The following is a 13,452-nucleotide window of genomic DNA, read 5'->3' as shown; positions in this document are numbered from 1 at the left end:
TCTTTTCGATCCTTAGTAGTCTTGCCCTTACATGTGCTTGATTCCCTTTCAGTCTTCATTTTGCAAGCGGAATTATTTGCCTCTTTTATCACATTAATATTGTTGTTAGTAGATGCGGGACGAATGTCTCCAAGCATCTGTCCCTTCTCTTTCACAGCAAGGAAACATTCCTCAAGATTCGTGATTTTCCTTTTGTAGGCAGCTCTTTCAATTCTTGCTTCACCCCAACCTAAACTGGTGAGATACTGCTCAGTCGAGGTGAGGTTTATCCTCATTAGCGACACTTAGACTGTTAGCAATTATCAACAATGTGTTGTAATATTCTGTTACAGTCTCCTTTTCTTTTTGAGCACATCTCTGCAATTTCCAGATATTAGGGCCTAAACTTCTTACTTTGGAGAACTGGGAAATCAAGGTTTCCTTGAACCTCAAGTATTCTAAGGTATCCTTCAGTATTGGGGATGAATACAAGAAGCGCTTGGCCTTTCCAACCAGTTTGCTCCTTAGCAAGATTAGTAATTGGAAGTCTGTCCATCTTCCAACTTCCCTCAGTTCTTTGACGAAGCTAAAAAAAGCTATGACGTTGTCATTTTCTTCCCCAGAAAATTGCGGGATAACAAGCTGAGGATTGATAGTTCTAAAGAACTCATGGTTGTACTATTAGATTGATTCATACTTGTAATTTAACTCTCAAAATTTCACAAATTTTTTTTTTTAAAGTTTATAACTGTCTGATTCTATACCAAAACTTTCTCACTTTAATTCACAATTTTGACTGATTAATTACGTGAATTAAATCCTACTAGCTGCGCCATTGTAAATTATTTGTTGGTTATTTCTTTTTCTCATTTTTATTTGCTATCTATCTATCTATCTATGTACGTCTGTTTTCGAACAGAAACATAGCAAGTCTCATAACTGGCCAGACCTTTCTTTTCCCTACATGGAACTGGGCAGGAATAAGAATCATAGGGGACCTCCTGACTCAGACCCTAAAGTGGAAAACAGTCACAAGCCTACCAATGAAGAACCCAAAAACTGAAAAGCAATATCAACAGATGCAAGCTGCTATTATAAAAGCCTATCCAGATATCGCTACACCTCAGGAAATCCGTATTCCTTCTAGAAACTGCTCGGGGCCGATATTTCATCTTGTACAATCTGAAGCCTCACTTCCAATTCTTCCCTCCAACTACAAGAAAGTATACCACTTCCTCATGTCAGTGTCTCCAACCTCGCCCTTCATATATTCATCCTTAACCCTCTCATCTACGAGGCTGCATATATCACTCAGTTTTCAGTGGGATCTTCCATATAAATCGAAGTGTGCCAAACCAGATTCCGACATACAGTGGAGACTATGGCATAACATCTTGCCAACTCCTTCTAAGCTCTACAGATTTCAGCTAAGAGAAACGGATTTATGTCTATTCTGTGACGTTTCAGGTACCTTGGAACACACATCTCTAACTTGTCCTGCAAACAAAGTGATGATCACCTATGTCTAACTCTAGCACCTGTAACTACGCACACAGCCAAGAAGACTACTGAAATTTAGTCCACACAGAAGAAAATAGACACAGAATATGCAATTTCCTCTTCATTTGCGTTAAGACTGTCATCTACAACTTCTACCTAAAACACACAAGAAATAACCAGCACCCATCCATCACTGAAACTGCACAAACCCTCATGTATATCCTCCGTCGGAAACTAAAAAGCAGGCTTTCACTGGAACTTGAGTACTACAAAGAAACAAGAACTGTCGCGAAATTCATAGAGTGGAATCCAACTGGTACCCTCTTCTGGATTGACGACAATACGCTTCATCTGAAAGATAACTAAGACTGAAACTGAACTATAATGTTGAAATTCATTTACTGCATTCTCTATTGTATACCCAAAAATAAAATTTTTCTTTCTCTGTAATATATATACCTATATGTAAATAGTCCTTGTTACCTATTGTCTAATGTATATTTTAACAAGTTAAATAAAAATATCTGTCTAACAAAAAAAATATATATATCTATCTACGTCTTTACTTAAATTTATATTTTGTCCTCCCCTTTTTTTCTGCGGTTAGTTAGACTTCATGTAGTAAGCCTATCTAACGTAGCAGTTCCTAAACATTCAAGCAAAATCAATTAAGAAATTTACATTTTCGTAACGACTGCACCACTTAATTGACCTTCTATTACTTGAAAGTTAGGGTGAGAAGATAACAAAATTATATTAATACGTTTGCACAATTTCTTTACATGCAAGTAGTGGCAAACTATCCCCTTAGATCTTATAGGTTCGATAAGATCTAAGGGGATAGTTTTTATGAGCATTGCATTGGTATGCAGGAATCAGGTAAATTAATTTACCTGATTCCTGCATACCATAATCAATGCATACCAAAACAAAACAATTTATTCATTCTAATTGAAAATACAAAAGGGTCAATACTAAAATCAAAATCTCTCTCAGGTTCTATACTTTTTGCCAATATCAGATTGGATTCAAATTAACCAACCTAGCTTCACAATTCTTCTTTAAACAAATTGGCTAATGCACTAATTATTCCTATAAATTATTCATACCTTAAAACAGATTTTTGTGCATACTACATCATATTTTTAACTCGGACATTAAATTATATCATCTACTCTAAACCTTCACACATGCTAACTCTATCTTAACACACACAACTCAGCAGGTTATTTCAAAAAAATTAAACTCACGACCTAGAGTCCTTATTAATGACCTTAACTCTAACAAAATTTTCAATACAATAGCAATCTCCTCCACATGTTTCACTTCTAGAAAGTTCTAATACATGGCCTTACTTGGTTGTATAGTCCACAATTGTAGATCCTTCTTTTACCTTCCATTACAGCTCACTACCGGGCGCCTATTACGATATCGAATATATTTCATCAACAGAAACCTTTAGAAACTTGGCGGCTGGAATTTCAGAACTGACCATCATCACTGCATAATCGAGCCTTCTATTACTTCCGGATGTCTGTTGGCAGGACGTGGATCTGGGACCTTGAGTCCAAGACACACTGGAATTCCTTGCATCTAGGACTGGAATTGAGGAGCCGGAACAACGTCTGGGAAAATGCGATGACAAGAACCAAAAAGTGCGTGCCTAAGTGCCACACACCACTAACGAGAAAGAGATTTCTTACTACCTGCGGGAAAAAGAAGCCCCTGAACTCTCGATCCGTCCCGTTTATTCTCTTCCTTCAACCTTGGAACTGCTATCAATTTTAATCCCTTGAATATTTCCTGGGTCTGCACCCACCACCTTTTTTTTCGTCATTGCGTTAAGGTGGGAAACCCCCATACATAATTGACCTTCACAATAGTAATTGCCTAAGGCCATAAGTTAATCCGTCTGGAATATTTCTTTGTCTGGAACTTTCTTTTGTCACAATTTAATTCACACATAACTTTCTTTGTTCTTTACAAATTTTGGCAGTTACATTATTTAACAATTCACTAAAAATTATTTCCATAATACTAACATTAAAAAATTTGCTAATTAACCACAAGTATTTAGTATGGATTTTCATTTTCCAGTAAAATTGGTATATAAGGTATTTTTGTATAAAAATCCTTCTATATACGATTTTACAGAAAGATCATATAGCAGGAAGGAAATAGAATTTATACATCTGCTGAGAGATAATTACTTACAGCAACATGTGATGCAGGGGAGTGGGAGATTAATGGACCTGGTCATAGGATCAGAAGAGCAATCCATAACCAAGGTGACAACATTGCCTCCAATTGATGAAAATGACCATGCAGTCTTGACTTGGGAGATTGTAAAACATGAGGAATATTCTATCAAGAAGGGGTATATGTGGAACTACAAGGCAGGTGGTTATAACATGCTTAGGAAAAGGCTTAAATCTGTATCATGGCAAAACACTGCAATGTAAGGATGTTAGTAGTGCATGGGATACAGTTAATGATCATTTAGAGGAAGCAGTATTAGATTGTATACTTAGGGTAAGGAGGGTTAATCAAGTAGGAGTTGATGAGTAACATCATTAAGCACCAGCTGCAGAAGAAAATGCTGTGGAGGATATATAAAGAGAAAGGTGACCAGCATGGTAAGGAAGGCAAAACCGATTATGAGAAGAATCTAGCCGAGCAGACCAAAGGAAATCCCAACGAGTTCTTTCGTTATGTGGCAAAGTAACAGGGAGAATGACTATGGAAGATTAATCTTAATGAGTGATGATGGAAACAAGGAGACAGAAGCAGACAAAATAGTTGAGTTACTGAGTGACTGCTTTGAAAAGTCATATCATCCTAGTGAGGTTACTGCTTTAACCTATGTGACAGATGCTAATGTGGGAACAGAGGTGGATGAATTAGCGGTTCTTAGGATATTGCAGAATCTCAATGTAAATACAGCTGTAGGATTAGATGGGATATCAGCTAGGGTTTTGCAAAAATGTGCAAGGGAATTGGCAATGCCCTTGACTAGGCTCTTTAAGACTCAGCTCTTGTAGAGTTCCAAGGAAGTGGAAAGAGGGGAAAATAATTTCTTTGCATAAAGGTTCTAAGACTGCAGCAACAAATTATAGACCAACCAATATCCCGGGCACAGTGGTTAAAGTACTGGAAATATTGGTCAAAAAGTGACCAATATTTGAATTCATGAATGGGTGAATAAAAATATGATACTGTATGAGGGGCAACATGATTTTGTAAAGGGTCAGTCGTGCCTTAATAATTTACTAAAGTTTTATAATAGAGTAACAGCTGAGTTGGATAAAGGAAATGCCAAATGATGATTCTGCAAAGGAATTTGATAGAATACCACATGAAACTGTTATACAAATTAAGCGGATAAGAGGGCAGCTGTTGGACAAGATATCAAAAAGTGGTATATGGAGGAGAGTCAGAATCGAGGTGAAAACAGCTAACTAGTGGTGTGCCACAGGGTTCAGTGCAGGGACCATTGCTATTTAATTTGTACATAAATGATACAGGAAATAATCTGAAAGGAAATATTCAGTTGCTTTCTGATGATGCAAAATTAGACAGAGTAATAGTTAATCAAGATGATATGGAGAGTTTGCAGGATGATTTCAATAGGCTCTCAGTATGGACAAAAGTTAATAGGTGTTAGTTTAATGTGGAGAAATGTAAAGTTATGCATTTTGTGATAAATAGATTACAAGCCGTGTATGACATTGATAGCACTGTACTTTAGGAAATAAATGAAGCTAGAGATTTAGGGATGGTGGTAGACAGAGAATTAAAGTTTAGAGAACATATTGCTAAGATAGCCAATAAAATTACTTGGCTATTGAAGAATACATTAACCATTACAGATAAGGAAGTGTTATTTCTCTTTATAAGGCCTTGATATGCCCGCATCTGGATTATTGTGCTCAAGTCTTGTCTCCTGGGTTTCTTGAGGATGAGGAAGCAGCAGAGAGGATTCAGAGGCAAGTGACCAAGATGGTGAATGGTGTGTTTGTGTGGAATGTTCCCTATGAGGATAGATTGAAGGTGTGTAGATAGCAGAAATTGGTTGATAAGAGAAAAAGCGTTTCAGTTGCTTAAAGGTTTTTATAGGATAGATGCAGGGAAAATGCTTCAGCACTTTATTCAACATTGGAAATTGAATAAAGGTGTGGTTAGTAGGGTTGTGAGGACTAGATTTTTGGCTTGAAGAGCTGTGATTGAGTGAAATGGGTTTCCAGAGTTAGACGCGAGTGCTTTTTCTGTTAATGGGTTCAAGAAGAGATATGATAGATTGGGTCTCCTGCAATGAGTCTTTGGACTCCATGCAGGAGGATTCCAAAGGTGGATTCCAATTATAATAATAATAAATTTTCCACTACTCATAGGTTAGTACATGAAATAAGTTAAGTTCACAGAAAACCAGACAGTATATTAATCGTTACAGAAAGTATAAATCATTTGTTTTCAGATGATAAATCTAGTATAAAAGGGGTAAGAAAATTGGAAAGGAAAGCTTTAGGCCCATGTAGAATTCTAGACCAATTTTATTCTGTGAATTTAGGATTCAAAATGCAAGAAATTCTAGTAAAATTGTAAATGTACACTCTGATAGGTTAAAAAGATACTTTTTAAGGAAGAGAAATTCAATTATCTTAGGAGACAATATGAATAAAATATTGAAAGATGAGGGTTGTTTTCTTGATACTAATTGTGCATCTCATTCACAATCAGATAGTAGGAAAGGGAATAGTGTAAAATCTCATAATTCAAATACATAGCAAAGGAGAATATTAAGAAATTCTGATAAAACAAAATCTAATCATTTAAGAAATTCTAGACTCTCCAAAGTACATAATTTAGATAATGTACATCAGAGTGATGATAATCAAAAGAATCTAACATGGATGAAATAGTGGTACAGTATCATAGATTAGTTAAATGAGAGTTAAATAAACCAGAGGAATAAGAAATTACCTGTAATTTAGTTAGTGAAGATAAGACTCTCAACCTGTAGAATTTGATTCTGATAGTGTGATTCTGAAAATTCAGAACATAATCCAAGTACAGAAATGAAATTTGTAAATATAATGAATTACAGATGTAAATTCCCAATTACCTCTGGCATCAGATGATTCTGAAACTAGTACCCATTCAGAAATTGTAAATAATGAATCATTACACGATGACTGGCAAGAACCTGGTTATTATTTAAGATCTAGGAATAAGCATTAAAAGAACTGCAAGTTTTGTTAGATATAAGATAAATATTTAGAATTTTTTTAAAAGAAAGATGAAAAAATAATGATGTAAAAATTATCATAATTTAAAATTATATATCTTTTTGCAATTGCTTCTCTGTTAGAATATTATTAGTTTTGGTTTCATAACATATATGATTGGCAATTGCGATGTGCCTGTTATTGATATTATTATGTTAAAATGAAATGTAAACCATTTGAAATTCATGTACTCATTAGATTCTGATAGTTGTGTTACTTTCAATATTTTTTATTGTAATTTAAAATTGTTACGTGTTGAGATATTTGATGTTTCGTGAAGACATTCTCATTACACTAACAAAGACAACATGTTAGCCATTATATACAACTTCTCGCTTGCCATTTACATGAGGTTCACGTGCTCACCGAGGAGATTGAGATGCGATTGACAGCTGACAGAGAGTGTGTTCAGTATTTGAGTAATGAGGAAAAACAAGAATAGAGAGAACGTAAATTTGAGAATGGCAACCAGAGAATTTTATTCTTAGGAAATTTTTAAGAAAGAGCGACAGTCGAGAGAATATTAATAAAAGATTCCAAAAAGGAATCATAGTTCAAGGAAACACTGAATGGAAAGTTTCATCTTTTGTCTAAAGGACGCTGGATCTATTTGTTATTCTACTGGAATAAGTGACAGAATTAGTAAAATCTGAAACTGTCAAGTGGCTTAACATGAAAAGTTCTACTTAGATATGTATGAAGTAGTAGAAGAAACTTCTTTCTGTGGTATAAAAATTGGTAATTTGTGCAATAAATTGAACTGTGAGAAGAATATTTATAAAAATATTCATACTCCAGAGAAACAGGAGGAATGACTGAAAAATACATGTTAAATAAGGGATTAAAAAAAAAGGATCCCCTGGAAGTGAAGAGTTAGTTCTATGTTTTCAGGAAAGGGCCTAACAAGAAAACTGACTCTTATGAACATTTTGTTGTTGTGTAAATAAAGTGTCTAGGCTGGTGGACATGATTTAGCATATATTAAACAAACCAGTTATAGAAAGAATCAGAAAGTGAATGATTGTATTCTTTTAAGATAAGGAGATATGTAAAGTGTAGGCTTATTTTAGAAGGCCTTAGATCTAGTTATTTTTGTATTTATGTAATTTTATTTAAAATGAATGATAAATGCACGTAAACACAAGAAAGATATTTAATTAACCAAATATGTCGTTCTGGAAATAGCAGACCATCTTCAGTGGTATGACAAGAACAGTTTTAAAAAATACAAGCTAGAATACTAACAATAGATCGTTAAAAACAGAACACGGCGCGTGATGTTATATCACCAAATATTAAGTATAAAATGGAACATTTTGAAGTAGATACATGATTGAAAAAAAAAAAAAAAAAATTAATGAGTAATCTTGATTAGACTTTCCCAGATTTTTGATATAGATATACAGTCATTACGATTCAGGTTGGGACAATGGAGTAAGGCCTCCATGCTTTCCTTGAACAAATGTTCGAACCTATAATGGGATCTATGTAAGAGGTGAGTCCTAGACCAAAAGATGCTGTGGTCAGTTTCAATCCAGACTTTTCAGGTTTGTTGTGAAGAATGGAGGATTGATGTTATTGGATTCTTTTTTCAAGAGAACGTCCAGTCTGTCCAAAATAGGAAAGATCACAGTTGCAAGGAATTTGATAAACTCCAGGAAGAGATAAAGTTGAGGGTTTGTCTTTAGGAGAAGGAAAATGAGAAGACAATTTGTTGTTAGGTGAATACATAGTTGTTAAATCATATTTTTAACAACTACGTATTCACCTAACAAGTCAGTAATTTTCAGGATTCTAAAAGAAACAGAGTTAAAAGTCATTGCACCAATCGAAATGAACTCTTCTGAAATTGTGTAAAACAAAATCTTTACAGAGATGAAAAATAATACAAAAATAAATAAACAAACAGCACTATACGATGGAAAAAAAATCAAAGAGAAAGATAAGCGACTAGTAGTTTGTCACAAGGCTCTGTACTTGGGCCCTATTTTTCAATTTCTACATTAATGATCTGAAGGGGAATATCCAGTTGTTTACCAAGGAATATTAAGAGTAATGTAGATATCCTGTGGGATAATTAAAATAGACTGGTAGTTTGGCAATTTGGGATTTAGCCGACCAAATTGTATTCTTATTGGTTAAACCAAAATATAGAATGATGGTACAACATGACAAAATTTCATGCCAGCTGAGGCGTCGCCCAGTTAAACAAGCTCCGTTTGTTTTCGCCAGGGGAACCAGGGCGAACAGCAAAAAGTCAGCTACTGGAACAAATCTGAAAACACACCCCAGCTCAACATCACCAGAATTACAGATCGGTACTATCAACATAAGAAGCCTGAATGGCAAAGAAATGGAGCTAGCTGAGGAATTGGATAAGTACCCGCTCAACATAATACGGGTGAATGAAACAAAAAAGACAAAAACTGGTGAGATCTTTCTGAGCAATAAATACAGAATGTTATATTCAGGCAATGAAAATCAAGGAAAAGAAGGAGTAGCCATAGTATTCAACACTAAATACGATGCTAATCTTCCTGAATGACAGGCAGTCTCAAGTAGAGTGATGTGGGCAAATATGAAAATGAGGAACTGGACAAGACTTATTTGTCTCGTTGTCCAGTTCCTTAGTAGAACTTCTACCTTAGTAGAACCTTCCCACAGAAGGTTCTACTAAGGTAGAAGTGGGGGAATTTTTTGAGGGTCTAGAGAAAGCTACTGACTACATGAAAAAGGAAAAGTTGGTCCTGGTTGGGAATCTAAATAGCAGAGTAGGAAATGATTGTGAGACATACAAAAATGTTTTGGAAAAATTTGGAGAAAAGAGCAAAGCTAATAATAATGGCAAATACCTGTTGGATTTCTGCTCAGAACAAGAACTGGTTATAACTAACACCATGTTCTAACATAAAAATGTGCACAAATTCACATGGAGAGAAGAGGCAAGGAATAAGAAAAGTCTCTTTGACTATGTTATTGTTGATAGTGATGTTTTCTCCCTGGTGCAGGACACCAGAGTGTATAGAGGATTTGAAATTGGAAGTGATCACTATTTAATCTTGAGCAGGATAAAATTGAATTTCATATTGAAAAGAATAACATGTAAGAAAGTTTTAAAGCGAATAAAAGTTGAGCAGCTCTCAGATATGAACTGTAGACTAAAATACACAAAGATTATTGAAGAAGAAATGAAAGAGTTTGAGAACTGGAATCAAACCTTGGAGATTCAGTGGCAAGCCTTGAAGAAAGACCTGATTGATTCAGCTACAGAAGCATGTGGTAAAGTTGTCTGCAAGGATAGAAAAATTAGAACTCCATGGTGGACACAGGAAGTTAAAGAGGAAGTGAAGGAAAAGAAGAAAGCATATCAAAAGTTCTTGGCAAATAAGTCAGCTTTTGCTCTTAGAGAATACACAGACAAATGCAAGAATGCTAAACACTGTGTAAAACTAGCTAAACAAAAGTCATGGGAGGACTTTGGCAAGAACATAGAAAATAAATATCAAGAAGGTGGCAAAATATTCTGGAGGTTGTTGAAGAAGCTTAAGAATGGAGGAAAGAGTGCTGTAAAAGGAATTAGAGATGAGAGCTCTACTCCAATACAGTGGTAAAAAACACTGACCAGGCATGCAGTCAGGAATACATATCCATACTTGAAGTAGAAAAAAGCCATCAAAGGCTTAAAATATGGAAAGGCAGCAGGAGTAGATGATATTCGACCAGAAATGCTGAAGTATGGTGGTATAAAAGTTACAGTGGTTGCACTGCATAGTTCAGAAAGCCTGGACAAAGGGATGAATTCCCGATGATTGGAGTAGAGCTCTCATAGTACCCATATATAAAAAGGGAAATAAAACTGAATGTGAGATTTACAGAGGTATTTCCCTACTGAGTGTTCCTGGCAAGATCTATGCAAGTATACTTGAGAAACGGTTGAGAAGAATTGTGGAAGAAAAGCTTGGTGAAGAACAAGCTGGATACAGGCCAAACAGAGGCTGTCAGGATCAGATCTTCACTTTACGACAAACAGTGGAGAAATCATGGGAATATAACAAAGATCTCTATTTGAGTTTTGTAGATCTGGAAAAGACATGTGATAAGGTGCCAAGAGAGAAGCTATTCAATACGCTACAGTTATACGGTGTCAATGGGACATTATATCAAGCAATACTCAGTCTTTATTTGAGTTGTAAGTCAGCAATTAGAATTGAAGGAAATACAGGAAGATCTGGTGTGAGACAAGGATGTACATTATCCCCTCTCTTATTCATTATCTATATGGATCACATCATGAAGGAAAGTGGTATTAAACATGATATCAAAATTGGAGATGTTAATGTCAGCTCTTTGCTTTACGCGGATGATGTTATACTTCTAAATAAATCCGTTACAAGTCTGCAAGATTCTCTGACTAAATTGAATAACTGTTGTAATAGATATGGTATGAAGGGCAGTATTAAAAAGACCAAGACAATGAAAATAGGTAGAATTGTTGAAAATGTCAACTGTGTTGTGAATGGGGAACCTGTGGAACAAGTAAAACATTTCAGCTACTTAGGCACGATTTTTAGTGAAAATGGTAAATTAAATATAGAAATAGACAACAGAATCAACAAAGCTGGTATGGTAGGAAGTCAATTGAATAAATTCATATGGAATAAGAGAGAAATTAGTCGGAACACTAAATTGGTATACAAGATGGTATTCAAGCCAATTTTAAGTTATGGATCTGAGAGCTGGGTCAGAAATAAAACACTTGACCAAAGACTAGAGACAGGTATAAGAGTCCTGAGAAAGAGTAGAGGTGTAAAGAGATGGCATCAATAGCAATATCATATTAAAAACGAGGATATTAGGAAAGAACTTGACATTGTCAGCATCCAGGAATGTGTTAGCGGAGCTAATCTCAGGTGGTATGGTCACTTAAACAGAATGGGAGAGGAAAGATTAGCAAAACAAGTGTTCTCTGCCAGGTTGGCAGGAAAACGACCCAGAGGAAGACCAAGATATAGGTGGATTGATGCGGTACAAAGTGCCTTAGACGATAGAACATAAGATCTGATAATGTCGGAGTCTTGACAAGTAACAGACTGATTTGGAGGAAAATTGTAGATAAGAAGTTAGTAATGATGTAATTTTTTCATGTAGTACTAAATAGAAATAAATTAAATATTTCCATATTTAATTTATTTCCATAAATTAAATATGGAAATAGACAACAGAATCAACAAAAACTGGTATGTAGGAAGTCAATTAATAAATTCATATGGAATAAGAGAGAGATCAGTTGGAACACTAAATTTGTATACAAGATGGTATTCAAGCAAATTTTAACTTATGGATCTGAGAGCTGGGTCAGAAGTAAAACACTTGACCAAAGACTAGAGACCACAGGTATGAGAGTCCTGAGAAAGAGTAGAGGTGTAAAGAGATGGCATCAATGGCAATATCATATTAAAAACGAGGATATTAGGAAAGAACTTGACATTGTCAGCATCCAGGAATGCGTTAGCAGAGCTAATCTCAGGTGGTATGGTCACTTAAACAGAATGGAAGAGGAAAGATTAGCTAGGTTGGCAGGAAAAAGAACCAGAAGAAGACCAAGATATAAGTGGATTAATATAGTAAAATGTGTTTTAGAAGATAGAAATATAAGATCTGATAATGTTGGAGTCTTGACATGTACCAGACTGATTTGGAGGAAAATTGTAGATAGGAAGTTAGTAATGATGTAAATTTTTCATGTAGTACTATCATATCCTGTACACAGCAGGAATTTGATGATGAAGATGATGATATACAAATGAAAAATGAATAATTTTTGCAAACAGAAAAGTTATTCTGAATAGCTTAGCTTAAAGGAACATGTCAACAAAGTTTGGTAATCAGTCTACACCATTAAAAGCTTTTTTCTTTTTGATAATAAGAAAAAATAAGTTTTGTTTTTAACTGTAATAACAGTAGTTCAAGGTAAGTTTAGCCTATGGCCTATCTCAGTGTTTGATATGCCATCATCACTAAATTTCAGAATTTTAATCTTGGTATGTAATGTAACGGACTTGTGTGTTTTTGGTGGAGCAACATCACCCTTACTGTGTTTTTTGTGCCGGTATTAACAATAAAAATAATAGTTATCAACAGTTTTTAATTTACAATTAACCAAAAGACACAGAGAGATGTAGCAAGCAACGATTTTGTAAACAAACAGTTAACGAAAACAGTGCTCACTTTATTCATGAGCACTGATCATAAATGAAAAGTATCGTATGAGTGGATCATCATAAAGCAAAGTGTCTTAAGGTGGGATATTAGTGTAATTTGGTAAGCAGGCCTCTATACCAGACTGGATCATACTCCAGAGATGTCAAGGTGACCACAATTTTTTTCAAATCTTTTCATGGATTGTGTCCAAATATAAATAATGTTGGCTAAGAGATATGCTATGGATCAAGAATGGTGTAGCAAGTCAGTAATTAACTGGCAGGCCTCCAAGGGACAAAGAAGTTGTCGCTTGATGATCTTCATAATTTTTAAGTTAGGTGAGATGAGAGTCTAATGGCTGACTTATTTTTTAGGGTAGAAGATTGGTTGAATTACAGGCTATAAGTAGATGCCAGATAAGTATGAAAGACTGTAAAATTGATACAAAATGGGTGTTAATTCTAGAGCACAAATTCCGAGTACAACA

At 35.1% G+C, this 13,452-nt stretch overlaps 1 protein-coding gene across 2 annotated transcripts in view; it reads right to left on the bottom strand.

The window, feature by feature from the left end:
• Window positions 1–13,452, bottom strand: part of Cdk8 (cyclin-dependent kinase 8) — a 190,176-nt gene that overhangs the window by 144,223 nt on the left and 32,501 nt on the right. The window lies entirely within an intron of this gene.

Source organism: Typopeltis vanoorti, chromosome 14 (genome assembly GCF_054136105.1).
Source record: "Typopeltis vanoorti isolate ZY-2024b chromosome 14, IOZ_Tvanoo_1.0, whole genome shotgun sequence".
NCBI classification, from domain to species: domain Eukaryota; kingdom Metazoa; phylum Arthropoda; class Arachnida; order Uropygi; family Thelyphonidae; genus Typopeltis; species Typopeltis vanoorti.
This window is presented reverse-complemented; position numbering and strand designations above follow the sequence as displayed.